The 12,251-nt window shown below is 42.2% G+C and overlaps 1 long non-coding RNA gene across 1 annotated transcript; it reads right to left on the reverse strand.

Moving 5' to 3' along the window:
- Positions 1-1,328: 1,328 nt before the first annotated feature.
- LOC123366195 lies at positions 1,329-6,369 on the reverse strand. Its single transcript, XR_006577956.1, has 3 exons — positions 6,105-6,369; positions 2,048-2,314; positions 1,329-1,744 (listed from the first exon to the last, which is right to left on the reverse strand). It is a non-coding gene; the product is annotated as an uncharacterized LOC123366195 (long non-coding RNA).
- Positions 6,370-12,251: the final 5,882 nt, after the last annotated feature.

Consider the following 12,251-nt stretch of genomic DNA (forward strand, 5'->3'; position numbering starts at 1 on the left):
CAGGGTCTACCTCAGGGATGGGCAAAGTTTTTGGCTTGAGGGCCACATCTGGGTATGGAAATTGTATGGCGGGCCATGAATGCTCACTAAATTGGGGGTTGGAGTGCGTGAGGGGGTGAGGGCTCTGGGGTGGGGCCAGAAATGAGAAGTTCAGGATGTGGGAGGGGGCTCTGGACTGGGGCGGGGGAGGGTGATGGTTCCAGCTGGAGGTCTGGGCTCTGGGGTGAGGCTGGGGATGAGGGGTTGTGGGTGTAGGAGGGTGCTCTGGGCTGGGACCGAGGGGCTCAGAGGGCAGGAGGGGGATCAGGGGTGCAGGTTCCCGGTGGCTAGGGAAGGGGGGTGGGGCGCAGGAGGGGGTCAGGGGTGCAGGCTCCCAGTGGCACTTACCTCAAGCAGCTCCTGGAAGCAGCGGCATGTAGGCTGCTGGCCAATGGGAGCTGCAGAGCTGGCGCTTGGGGTGGAGGCAGCATACATAGCCCCCTGGCTGCCCCTACACGTACAAGCCAGAGGGGAGAAAGGCCGCTGCTTCCAGGAGCCATGCGGAGCCACAGCATGCATGGAGCAGGGCAAGCCCCGGATCCCGCTCCCCGGCGGAAGCTCAAGGGCCAGATTAAAACGTCTGAAGGGCCAGATGTGGCCCCTGGGCTGTAGTTTGCCCACCCCTGGTCTAAATGATCACCATATCTGGGATTAGGAAGGAATTTTCTCTAAATCAGATTGGCTCACCTTCCTCTGCAGTGTGGGGATGCAGGTCGCTTGCCAGGTTTGTCTGGGCATATCTCATTTAATCATTTCCCTGCCACGGGTGGAGGGGCATTGGTCCCTCCTTTTCTCTGTCTGCTGCACACAATAGTTTAGTCTCCGTAGATTTGTAATATTCCAGTCTAATCCAGACGATTGGTCTTAATTCAGGAAAAATTGGATAAGATAAGTGGCCTGTGATGTTCAGGAGGTCAGACTAGATCAGGGGTCGGCAACCTTTCAGAAGTGCTGTGCCGAGTCTTCATTTATTCACTCTAATTTAAGGCTTCGCGTGCCAGTAATACATTTTAATATTTTTAGAAGGTCTCTTTCTATAAGTCTATAATATATAACTAAACTATTGTTGTATGTAAAGTAAATAAGGTTTTTTAAATGTTTAAGAAGCTTCATTTAAAATTAAATTAAAATGCAGATCTCCCCGGACCGGTGGCCAGGACCTGGACAGTGTGAGTGCCACTGACAATCAGCTCATGTGCCGCCTTCGGCACGTGTGCCATAGGTTGCCTACCCCTGGACTAGATGATATCCTGGTCCTTTCTGGCCTTAGACTCTATGACCCTAAAGGGGGAGTAAGAGGCACCTATGCTCTTTACCCCCACGTGTGCTTGCTCTACAGCACAAGAACCAAATACTTCTCAAGCAAGACAACCAAACTCCACCTCATAGATATGCCGATTTACCATCTTCTCTTCTTCGCCTGTACAGTATTGATAATGTGCACCTCAGACCATTGTTTTAATAATAAAGTTCATATATGTATATATATATAGTTCCAATACTAAATGTCCTTTTTTCTCACCATGCCAACCTCAAATGTTCACTTAGACTTTGTGACGGATGGTGTCTGCTGGTGGCATCGTCTAGTAGTTAGGCCCCTGGACCACCTCCACACCTGATGTCGGTCTATCTTCTGTTGTGGATGGTTTGATCCTCTGGTCAGTTTACCACTTAGTCCTCTCTCTCTCCCTGTGTGACAGATTTCCTAAGAAGATATGGAGTTCAGTTATTGACCCCCCACAAGTGTCTCAGCCCAGTGAGGTTTCAAAGGTCCTTTCATTCCTTTCCTTCAGGGGGGAGTCTAGAAGTTGAGGGTTCTTGGGGGTTGGTAGGGCTGCCCAGGCCATCCCACTCCTGGCCACCAGGCTCCAGCTCAGGGCCCTGTAAGGATTACCAAATGTCCAGCACCCAGGAGAGCCTGACGTCTGCCTCCCTAGGCCACTTCCTACCGCCCTCTCTCTTGTCAAAGTCTTTGCACTCTGTTACAAATTAGTAACAGCAAAAGTACCAGTTGACTCTTCAGTCCCTCTGGGCTCAGCAGGCAGGCCCTTCCTCTCCAGAAGATTCTTGTAGCACCCTTCCTCAGGAGTTCTCAGGGCAGGTCCTTCACCCTGCCTTGTCAGCCTCCTTCTGTGCTGTCTGGCTCCCTTTTAAGCTCTACCTCCATCTGGAGTATGCGTTGCGGGTGTGGCTGAGCTGGGTCGGCTGGGCCCAGAGTTGCTCCTTAACCTCTTCAGTTCTTGTGCTGGGTTTATACACTCCATCCCAGACTTTTCTACAAACAAAAATTGTACCACTTTAACTATACCACTATACTTAAAGCATTACAAGTCCTCTAACATGGATGCAGTTATAGAACTCTAAAGGTGCTTTATACAAGCGTGGCTATTCCTGCAGGGAAGGGGAATAAGCTGCACCAAAATAAAGCCACCTTTATACCAGTATAACTGTGTCCACACTAGGGGTTGTACCTATTTAACTATTGTGGTAGAAAAATCACCCTCTAACTGAAATAATTATACCAGTACGCAATTGATGTCTAGACCAGGCCCAAGGCTCTGGCCCCAATGTTCATATGGCTCTGGATGAATTAGCCTAAGGCTCAGTGGATAAGGGGAAGCAAAGAAAGGGAGGGCAACAATAAGTCTCCTCATCTCCTGGGTCCCAGGCCCACACCCAAACTACTGCTTCATCCAGCCTCTTGTTGTTGCCCCAGCTTGCTGTGTGACCTGGCAAATCATTTCCTCTCTTTGTGCTCCAGTTTCCTCTCTCAGTGGGTTATAGGGTTAATGGAAATAACACACATTTTTTAACAGTGAGGGTAATTAGGCTTTTTTTTTTTAACCGAGTGTCATGGTGGGTTCTTTAGCATTGGCAATTTTTAAATCAAGGCTGGATACTTTTGTAGAAGATATGCTGTAGTTCAAACAGGAATTATTTTGAAGAAGTTCTATGGCCAGTGTTAGGAGGTCAGACTAGATGATCACAGTGGTCCCTTTGGGCCTTAAAATCTATTTAATAGTCACTGAAGGGTCTCTCCAACTGCAGACTTCATTAGGTTTACAGGAAGGCATGAAACTCCTTGATCTCCCACCCATTCATTCTGCTCTTTCCTGCACTTTCATTCCCCCCACAGTCACCTGAGGCATGCAGAAGCAGGGGTCTCTTTCTATGGACCTAAGGAAGTACACTTTAGCCCCAGGTCTAACTTACTGAACATAAGAATGGACCTACTGGGTCAGACCAAAGGTCCATCTAGCCCAGTATCCTGTCTTCTGACAGTGGCCGGTGACAGGTGCCCCAGAGGGAATGAACAGAACAGGTAATCATGAAGTGATCCATCCCCTGTCGCTCATTCCCAACTTCCGGCAAACAGATGCTAGGGACACCATTCCTGCCCATCCTGGCTAATAGCCATTGATGGACCTATCCTCCATGAATTTATCTAGTTCTTTTTTGAACTCTGTTATGGTTCAAACTCTGTTATGTTTGGCCTTCATAACATCCTCTGGCAAGGAGTTCCACAGGTTGACTGTGCATTGTGTGAAGAAATACTTCCTTTTATTTGTTTTAAACCTGCTGCCTATTAATTTCATTTGGTGACCCCTAGTTCTCATGTTATGAGAAGTAGTAAACAACACTTCCTTATCTACTTTCTCTACACCAGTCATGATTTTATAGACCTGATATGATATGACCTCCATGCCCCCCAGGAGCACCATTGGCTTCAGGGCAATGGGAGGGGTCTACCTGCAATCCCAGGATCAGGGCCAGAAGTACAACCTTAGCTATGGAACAGCAGCTGCCATTCCATCAATACTGTATTGGTATCCAGTGAAGAATTTCCATTGAAAGAGTGAGATCTCTGTGGCATTTTGAATAGTTAGCATGGCATGTTGTAGTCTATAATCTCAAGAAGATATAAACTTGTTCATTCTTTTGCTCCTCTTTTTATGAATTCTAATGACATTTTCCTTCTACAGTTTTCTCTTGAGCTCAGTAAATGGCATATTTACTATTTACATTGTGGTTCTATATTTATAGACATTCACTTTATTACAATTTAAGAATTATCTCAAAATGAAAATATAATCACACTGACCTTAAAATTAATGTGTTGCTTGGAATTACTATTGGTAGGTTTTAAATATATTCACCTTGTTCTAGAAAATGGGCTTAAAGAAAATGCCATCCTCATTAGAGTTTTGTGGCCTGCAGCCTAGTAGAGTGAGATCCATGTGACAATCAATTTACACCAATTTAAGGTAAATAAAAAGACAGATTATAACTGGCTAGTTTGTGTTGCAAAGTGACCCAAAAACACCCAAATGAGGTTAGAGCTAGAAAATTTGTTATTTCCCGCCCTATTGAAAGTTTCCTTACTACAAAGTCTCTAATCTATTGTTTGTTCTGACAAGTGTTGTTTTCAATTATCCTTTAAAACAACAGAATCATAGAAATGTAGGGCTGGAAGTAGTCCAGCCTCCTGTACTGAGGCAGGACCAAGTATACCATTCTGACAAGTGTTTATTTAGCCTCCTTTTAAAAACCTCCAATGATGGGGCTTCCACAACCTCCCTTAGGGCAGGTCTACACTAAGGGCGGGGGTCGAACTAGGGTACGCAAGTTCAGCTACGTGAATAGCGTAGCTGAACTCGAAGTACCCTAGTTCGAACTACTTACCCGTCCAGACGCCGCGGGATCGAAGTCCACGGCTCCAAGGTCGACTCCGCCACCGCCATTTGCAGTGGTGGAGTACCAGAGTCGACCGGAGCGCGCAGGGAGTTCGAACTATGGCGTCTAGATTAGATGCCATAGTTCGAACTCCGAGAAGTCGAACTCACTGCGTCGACCCGGCAGGTAAGTGTAGACTCGCCCTTAGAAGCCTATTTCAGTACTTAACTGTCCTTAGAGTTAGAAAGTTTTTCCTAATATCTAACCTAAATCTCCCTTGCTGCAGATTAAGCCCACTTCTTCTTCTTGTACTTTCAGTGGACATAGAGAACAATTGATAACCATCCTTTTTGTAACAGCACTTAGCATGTCTGAAGACTGTTATCAGGTCCCCCCCCCCCGCCGGTCTTCTTTTCTCAGGACTAAACATGTCCAGTGTTTTTAACTCTTCCTCATAGGTCAGGTTTCTAAAACTTTTATAATTTTTTTTGCTCTCCTCTAGACCCTCTCCAGTTTGTCCACAGTTTTCTTAAAGTGGGATGCCCAGAACTGGACATGGTACTCCAACTGCAGCCTCACCTGTGCCAAGTAGAGGGGGACAATTAGACAATTATCTCCTGTGTCTTACATACGACATTTCTGTTAATATACCCCAGAATGATATTAGCCTTTTTTGCAGCTGCATCACATTGTTGACTCATATGCAATTTGTGATTCACTATAATCCCCAAATGCTTTTCAGCAGAACTACAGTCTAGCTAGTGATTCCTCATTTTGTGTTTGTACACTTGATTTTTCCTTCCTAATTGTAGTACTTTGTCTTTACTGAATTTCATCTTGTTGATTTCAGACCAATTCTCCAATTTGTTAAGATCATTTTGAATTCTAATCCTGTCCTCCAAAGTGCTAGCAACCAGCCTTGTGTCATCTGCAAATTTTATAGGCATATTCTCTCCATTATCCAAGTGATTAATGAAAATATTAACTACCAGACCAAGGAAAGACCCATGTGGATTCTGACTAGATACATCCCCCCACTCTGACAGTGAACCATTGATAACTATTCAATGAGTACTGTCTTTCACCAGTTGTGTACCTATCTTATAGTAATTTCATCTCAACCACATTTCCTTAGTTTACTCATGAGAATGTCATGTGGGACTGTGTCAAAAGCCTCACTGAAATCATGTAATAGCATGTGTGCTGCTTCTCATGTATCCACTAGGCCAGTAACCCTGTCAAAGAAAGAAATTAGGTTGGTTTGGCGGCATGCTTTACTCTTGACAAATCCCCACCAAAAGCAGCCTCTGCCCATGTCCCCCTCCCCCCCCCCCGAACCCTGCCCAGGGCAGGCAGAGGGTCTGCAGCTCCCCTGTCTGTGCAGCTCTTACCTGTGGCTCCAAGGCCCCCCCCTCTGGCCGAAGCCGGGTTGGGGAGAGCTGTGCGGGCACCTCTGGTGAGCTGGCACGGAGTCACGGACCCTCCACCTGCCTTGGGCTGGGCAGGGAGCCTGGGGGCCAGAGACATGGGCCAGGGGCTGCTCTCAGCCCCGCCACACCGCAGGCAGGTGGAGAGTCTATGCCGCTCCCACAACTGCCTGGGCTCCCTGGCCAGGCTCCATGCTGGCCTGGCCAGGGGCTGAGGCACGGGGGGGAAGAGGAGAGGCGGAGGTGAGGTCTGCCTCTGGGAAAAGGAGACAGGCCAGCCCCTCCCGGGCCTCCTTAGTTCCGGCGCCTGTGGAGCCAGCCAGTTCTCTCCGTCACTCTGGGGGCGGGAAGAGCAGCAGCTGCTAAGCAGAGCCGCTCCTTCAGGCTCCAGAAGCAACTGCTGCTCTTCCCGCCCGCAGTGGCCGAGGCCAGTTACTGCGGGTAACCAAACTTTTAGCGTCCAGTCAGCTGTGCTGAGCAGTCGCTGTCAGTTTCCCTTTTGGACTGGACGTTCCAGTCGAAAACCTGGCAATTCTAGTACCAGCACAGGGGAACCTCTAGAAAGGATTGTGTCCCAAGGTTCCTTTGGGATGTGTAGCCTGCTCCTTTGAGTGTGTCAGGACTGTTCTGCAGGCCAGTGTGGATGAGGGTCGAGAGCCAGGCCCTGTATTCTCCCAACCTGCTTTGGGGTGGTGTGTATCCATACAGCATATGGATGAAGAAGTCATTGCATTCCCCTGAGTGTATGGACTGAGATTATATCTGACTTTAAAGTGGGATGTGAAAAGGGGGGGCTCCTTGCACTCCCCCTGTTTCTGCACATCTGTGCAACAGCCAGTCACAATCTGGCCTTGAGGGTATAAAAGTGTTAAGCAGTTTGGGGTGTTTGAACCTAGCAGTTACTCATGGTCCACTTTAAGAGAACTCTCTAGAAAGACATTTTTATGGCAGTAGAAGAGTACAGACAGTGAACTTTTTAGCTACAATTGCTCTATGCCTTTTTAATGCCAAGTGCAGTACAGGAAAAATGATTCTGTGAGCTTAAGCTGCTATCTTCAGCATCCCAGAAAAATTTAAAGATGCAGAATGGAAAAACTGTGAAGAATACATGCTGGAGGTGTCTGGTCTGGCCACTGGGTGCCACTCTTGTTTCATGTTAAGTGAACACTACAGTCTTCACCAGTGAACAAAACATTTAAATAACTACAGATAGTGGAGTCAGACTGCCAGAATATTAATATTGTACCTGGAAATAAAAGCAGAAGGTCAATGAAACAAGCCTATAGTGAAGAATGAAGGCAAATGTACTAAGCAAAATTGAAAGTATAAATCTTGACTAACAAAGCTGAAAAATAAATGTAGTTAAATACATGAATAGATAGGTTGTTAATCACAGCTCTTCTAGATTTTGGAAGCTTTCAAGTAAGTTAGGCCAAAATTTACTTTTTGCTAAAAAGGAGCAGAAGGAGTGCTTACAAAACCTAATATAAGTAGAAAGGATTTTATGACATTTTAAAATTTCAGTGTAAAGGTTGTTTTGTTTTTAATTATATTGCAATTTTGGAACCCAAAACTTATCGATATTGTGCTAGGGACGAGAATTAGAAAGTGAAGTAAAAAAAATAAGCACACTGTATAAATAATGAAAAGGTATTATTCAAGTTTTTATACACCAAGGTGTTTTCCTCAGAAATACATGAGGTTTATTTAAAGATATTGGACCAGCTTCTCAGCTAGTGTAATGTTCCATTAAAGTCAATGGACCTATGCTGATTTACACATCAGCTACACTAATTTATTTTTTAAAATCATGACTGCGTCTAACTATCTCTTAAATAAAAATCCTTGTCCTAAAATCCTTGAAAATATCACCGCACTGCTGTAGTTTACAATCTGGCCTTTTTTAAGACTGATCCCAGTGCATTCAAAGAGTCAGCTAGATGGTGATAAACTAATATAATTCTGACTTTTCATCTGACAAAGCCTTGTCGGAAAACTTAAAACACACAGTTCTCCTTAAAGTGATTGCAGACACAGTGAGTCAGACTTGTAGGCAGGGTGGATAAAAATCAATGATTTAAAAAAAATAATCAAAATCAGATTTTTTTAATTTAAATTGGATTTTTTTGATAAAATGCTTTTTGAGGAAAAAACCTATCTAGAGATAGTTTTAATTAAGATACATTATAGCACAAAGATATCTCATCATGGAATAGGGATTATAAATTCTAATTCTATAATATGAGACAATATATTCATGTAATGTTTAAGAAAAGTTTTGTAAATGAGTTCCAATCATTCATGAATTAGGGGACCCAGTCTTATGAGGTTCCAGGGGCTTCTGTATCGGTTATTTAGGGTTAATCTTTCTATCTACCCAATGGGATTCAGTGCTCGGTCTAGAAGATACCATCAGAGATGCTTAGTTTTGCACTTCTCAAACTGTGGATTTGTGTCTCCAGAGATAACATGCTTGTTAACAGCAAAAATGTTTTTAAATAAATAAATAAATAAATAATATATAACAGTGAAAAATAACAGACCTCAACCCTATTGTCCCTCTGCAAATTTGTGTACATAGAGTCAATCCCTTACCTCTCTCTAAAAGTGCAAAGTTTCAAAAAGTTCAATGAATAGAAGATTGTTGGGCGTGGAATAGATCTGGACAAGAAGTCTGGAGATAAATGTGAGAAGGGAGGGACAGGCAGTAGAAACAAAAGTGAAACTATTTGAGCAGCATATTCCAGAAGTCTTGAGGTCTTTCTGAGTATAGCCTTCACTGATTTGAGAATTACCATACCATTCTCTGACTAGACCCAGTTTGGGAATAAGAACCATTCAAGAAATATATATTTGCTGATGATGTTTTAAACAGAGTCACACCAGTGAACTGGTGGAAGTCACTTAAGCACTTGGATTCAGAGACTGTTGAAGTGATAATCTCACTTTTAACAGCAGTAGCTTCTTCTGCTGGTGTAGAAAGAATATTTTCTTCCTTTTTCTTCCTTTGGACTAATTCATTCCAAATTGTTTGGGACCTAAAAAAGCAGGAAATATTGTTTTCCTTTTCCAGATTATGAACGAACAGGAAAATGAAGGTGAAGATGACTGAGATAGCTGCAGAAGCCAATATAGTCGATTTAATTTTTTTTTTATTTAACTATTTTAGTTAAAAAGAATTTTAACAAAAACAAACCTGATTTTAAAAATCTTGAATGTTTAATTAAATTCAAAAATTCATATGCTTGTTTTGTTAAAATATTGTATGTTTGCATTAAAAAAATAACGTTGTTATTTTAGTTAAATAAACAATTTAAATGTCTGGTGATGTTCTCCTGCTAATACAGCATGGCAAGAAAATCCTCCAAATAGTAATGATTAACCTGTTGAACTGGAGATAGTTCACCTCCCAATGACTCCATAAATATCTGCTTCAATTACCTTTGGTAAATGAAATAACCAATCATTCATTTTCTGATATAGCTGTAAAACTAATCTGAAAAGTTTTCAAAATAAATCACTTTAAAATGTATAGTGTGTACCTTCTAAAAATGAAACCTACATCTATCTCTGAGTTGTGAAGAATATGTATTAAGGTTCTAACAACCAACAAGAATGCACTTGGATGTAGAAATCCATGATTAAATCAAGTCTTCCTGACTAGTGATTTAAATCATGATTTAAGTCAAATTGATTTAAATCAAATCCACCCTGCTTGTAGGCTGGATAAACACTGTTCAAAACTGGTTTGAAAAATTGCATTTCAAGCTTCGAAGAATTGTTATTATTATTATTGTTTATTATCTGTATTGTGGTAGCATGAAGGAGCCGACGTCATGGACCAGGATCGCATTGTGCTCCGGGCTGTACAGAGCAAAATGATGGTCCATGTTCCAAAGAGCTTACAATCAAAGTGTAACACAAGAGGCAACAGATGGATAGAGGCAGATTGTAGAGCACAAGGGAACAATGAGACAATATTGCTCAGCAGGATAGGCAGTGGTCTCCACCCACCAGAGGCTTTACAACATTATCAAAACACTTTTGTTTTTTGCCTAAATGACATTTCACTGAAATCAATATAATTTTGAAACAATTTGACAAACTGGCATTTTTGATTAAAAGTTTCTGACCAATACTCAGAGAAAATATGAGAGTCCTAGAAATTAGAGGTGGAAATTGGAGGTTTATTGGGAGTGAGAACAAGGTTGTATCCTAAGTTCTATTCTGTAGTTTGTCTAGTCCTATTTGTAATAACTCAAGAAACCATGCTTCTGGAAATTCCTTATTAGGATATTTTCTCTTATTTTTTAGCCTGAAGTGTCCTTTTCTCAGTTTCATTCATTTCCCCTCATTATATTTCTTGGACCTTCTTAAGTTATTATTATTCATTATTTGTGTTACCATAGCACGTAGGTTCTATTCATGGACAAAGACCCGATTGTGCTAGGTACTGTACAAATACAAACAAAAAAAGATAGTCCCTGTCCCAAAAAGTTGACAATCTACATATAAAACAAGAGACAACAGATGGAGACAGACTGACAGGGCAGGACAAGGAAACAATGAGACAATCTTGGTCAGCATGACAGGTAGTGGTCTAAGCACACCAGCAGCCTAACTGTTGTCAAGTTTTTTGTAGGCATCACAGCAAAGTAGGTTTAAGGAGGAATTTGGAAGAGGAAAATGCGGTTGCTTAGATAATGAGGTAGCTTTTCGGATGTTTTTAAGGAGCTCCTACCTAGCATGAGAAGCAGCATGAGAGAAAGCACTGAGGCTCTTGTTTGAAAATTTAACATTTGATTAGTAGATGAGAGTTGATAGGTAGGGTAGGGATAGGCTGTGAAGGGCCTTGGAAGAGAAGAGAAGCAGTTTACATTTGATGCACTAGAGAAGAAGGAACCAGTGGAAGGATGCAAAGAGAGAGATGACTGTACTCAAAGCGACAGCTAGGAAAATTATCTTTGCTGCAGCTTTCTGAATGGATATGAGTGAGGTAAGATCAAATTTGTTAAGTCCAATTGAAAGTCTATGGCACCTAGGCTTCTAAGTGAAATAAGCACTTTTGAAAATGGGATGTAGGCCCATATCCTCAAATGTATTCGGGTGCCTACTTCCTATTGATTTCAATAGGAGTTTGGGACCAAAATACCTTTGAGGATCTGGGCCTTGAGCACTTTTGAAAATTTTACCCTTTGTACTCTCATGTACTGAGGAAAACTCCTGTAATATTACAAATATAATATGACTCAGCTGATAACAGTCCAATAAAGTGTTACTAGCAGGTCTTGTTTCATAGTCAAATATATTTAATAGGAATGCAAATTAATTAAAGTTACATGGAATTTCAATTGTTGATCACTAATCAGCTAATTTTTCTGTTTTAATTCTTGGTCTTTTCCCTTACCATAGAAGGATTTGAATCATGTGCTGAATCCTTTTAAAGTGACTGGGTGGAATTTTAAGTGGCAGCATACTAAAAATTAATTTATCTGTGGAACTACTATCATTTTGATGGTTCGGGTTCAACCCTACAATGAGAGCATCAATTAGCTCCAGTTCATGAAGCAAGCTTTCAGTAACTGGATTCCCAGATTGATAATGTCTCATAGCATAGTTTCCAATCCTCTGTTGAACAATTTGCCCAAGTGCTTCATGACTTTGGCAGCCAATGGAATTTAATTTATGTAGTAAAGTATGAGGGCAGATTTGGACAAGGGAAGTACTTCACTTTTTTTGTAAATTTACTTTATACACAGAGAATTTTGAAAATTGATCGCTTTTCTCAGACGAGCTTTGGATTTCTCTGTGTAAACTAACACCAGTCGAGAGAAGTAAGATATCTGCATAGTTAAGTGCCTTATGTTCACCCATCCCATTGCAACTACCGTTTTCTGATTACTTCTTGAAGAAGTAAAATGTGCTAAAAATGCCCCCATTAATTGTATAGAAAATAGTGAGTGGAATGAGGAAGGATGAATTTACTGATGTAAAGAACAGTATCACAGATACAGCATTAAATATACTTTCAAGGCAGGACAATAACCAAATACCATCAGATGGCAGTTGTACACTCACTAGCCTGGATTTCTACACAGCCAGTAACAGAGG

This window comes from Mauremys mutica, chromosome 3, assembly GCF_020497125.1.
Source record: "Mauremys mutica isolate MM-2020 ecotype Southern chromosome 3, ASM2049712v1, whole genome shotgun sequence".
Lineage (NCBI taxonomy): Eukaryota > Metazoa > Chordata > Testudines > Geoemydidae > Mauremys > Mauremys mutica.